This window comes from Trachemys scripta, chromosome 1 (assembly GCF_013100865.1).
Source record: "Trachemys scripta elegans isolate TJP31775 chromosome 1, CAS_Tse_1.0, whole genome shotgun sequence".
NCBI lineage: Eukaryota > Metazoa > Chordata > Testudines > Emydidae > Trachemys > Trachemys scripta.
The window spans coordinates 134,642,579-134,644,820 of NC_048298.1; positions in this window are offsets into that span (position 1 = coordinate 134,642,579).

Genomic DNA, 2,242 nt, shown 5'->3' on the forward strand with positions numbered 1-2,242 from the left:
TCTAGGTTGGATATTAGGAAACACTATTTCACTAGGAGGGTGGTGAAGCACAGAAATGCGTTACCTAGGGAGGTGGTGGAGTCTCCTTTTTTGGAGGTTTTTAAGGCCCGGCTTGACAAAGCCCTGGCTGGGATGATTTAGTTGGGAATTGGTCCTGTTTTGAGCAGGGGGTTGGACTAGATGACCTCTTGAGGTCCCTTCCAACCCTCATATTGTATGATTCTATGATTCTATGAAAAGGTCATTTAGTCAAGTTACCTGCACTGAGGCAGGTCCAAACATACCTAGATCATCCCTGACCGGTGTTTGTGTAAACAGTTTTTAAAAACCTCCAAAGATGAGGATTCCACAACCTCCCTTGTAAGTCTATTGCAGTCCTTAAAAATCCTTATACCTGGAAAGTTTCTTTCTAACTCTAACCCTAACCAAATTCTCCCTTGTTGTAGATTAACTTGATTACTTCTTGTCACCTCTCAGGCTTCTCTTCTCTACTCTAAGCATGCACAGTCTTGTCAACTTTCCTCATATGTCATATTATCATTTTTGATGCTGTCCTCTGGACTCCCTCCAATATGTCCACATCTTTCCTAAATGTGGCACCCAGAAATTGACACAAGACTCAAGCTCAGGTCGCACCAGTGCTGAATACAGAGGGACAGTTACCTCTGATGCCTTACATATGACACATGTTAATACATCAAAAATTATATGAAAATTATTTTGTAACTCCATCACACTGGGGTTTCATATTCAATTTTTGATCCACTATAAACTCCAGATCCTTTTCAGCAGTATCACTGCCTAGCCAGCTATTCTCCATTCTGTAGTTGTACATTTAATTTTTCTTTCCTAAGTGTAGTACTTTGCACTTTTCTTTAGTGATTTTCATCTTGTTGATTTCAGACCAATTCTCTAATTTGTCAAGATCATTTTGCATACTAAACCTGTCCTCCAACATGCTAACAACCCCTCCCAGCTTGGTGTTATCCACAAATTTTATAAGCATGCTTTTTACTCCATTATCTACATCACTAATGAAAACATTGAATATACTGGACCCAGGACCCTGGTAACTAATCTTTAAGTAAGGTCTTTCCCCCCGTTTTATACCCACCGTATATAATTTCATATACACTATATTACCTTAGCTTGCTTATCATAATGTCATGTCAGACTGTGTCAAAAGACTTACTAAAACCAAGATATATAATGTGTATAGCTTCTCTTCTATCCACTGGATCTGTAGCCATGTCAAAGAAGGAAATTAAGTTGGTTTGGCATGATTTTTTCTTGATCAATCTACGTTGTCTCAAAGATATTTCCTAATGGTTCTGAGATTGCTTTAGTTAGTTCCTTAAGTACTTTAGAGTGAATGTCCTCAGGCTCTGCTCACTTGAACACATGTCACTTATCTAACTATTATTTATCCTGTTCTTTTCCTGTTTTGGCTTGTGTTTCTTCCCCCTTGCTGTTAGTATTAATTGTATTTAAATATTTGGTACAATTACCTATTTATTAAAGGCATTAAACACTTCACCCTTCTTGATATAATTCGTCATTAGCTGTCCTTTGGGCTAAGTCAAGGACCTGCACTTTCCTTCACCTTTCTGTAGCACCTGATGCATTTACAGACACACTTTTTATTAACTTGTATGGCTCTTGCTATTTGCTCATTTGGTGCCTTGCCGTTTCTGATTTTGTTCCTACATGCTTGTGCCATTCTTTTGTACTCATCCTTCACAGATTGTCCACGTTCCACTTCTTGTTGGATTCCTCCTTGATATTCAATTTGTTAAAGAGCTCTTGATAGGGCCATACTGGCCTCTAACCCCACATTGAGCACAGGCAGAAGGGGGAGGGGAGCCTCTCCTGCCAAGAGGCAAGCAGCCTGGCCACACCCCTCATGCAGCTGCCACAACTGCCAGTCATTGAGTCAGGGACCCTCAGCTGCAACCAACAGAGGTAACAGGGCCTGCTATAAAAAGAGAGAGTTCAACTAAGGAAGGGAGGCCTGAGTCAGCAAAGGGGTGACATCCCTGCACCTGGCTGTCTCCAGAAACACAGCCCACAGGGGCTGAAGCAGAGCACTAAGCCTAATTAGAGCCATGGGCCAAGCATTGTTGTGACCAGAGGGAGGGATAGCTCAGTGGTTTGAGCATTAGCCGGCCAAACCGAGGCTTGTGAGCTCAATCCTTGAGGGGGCCACTTAGGGATTGGGGCAAAATCAGTACTTGGTCCTGCT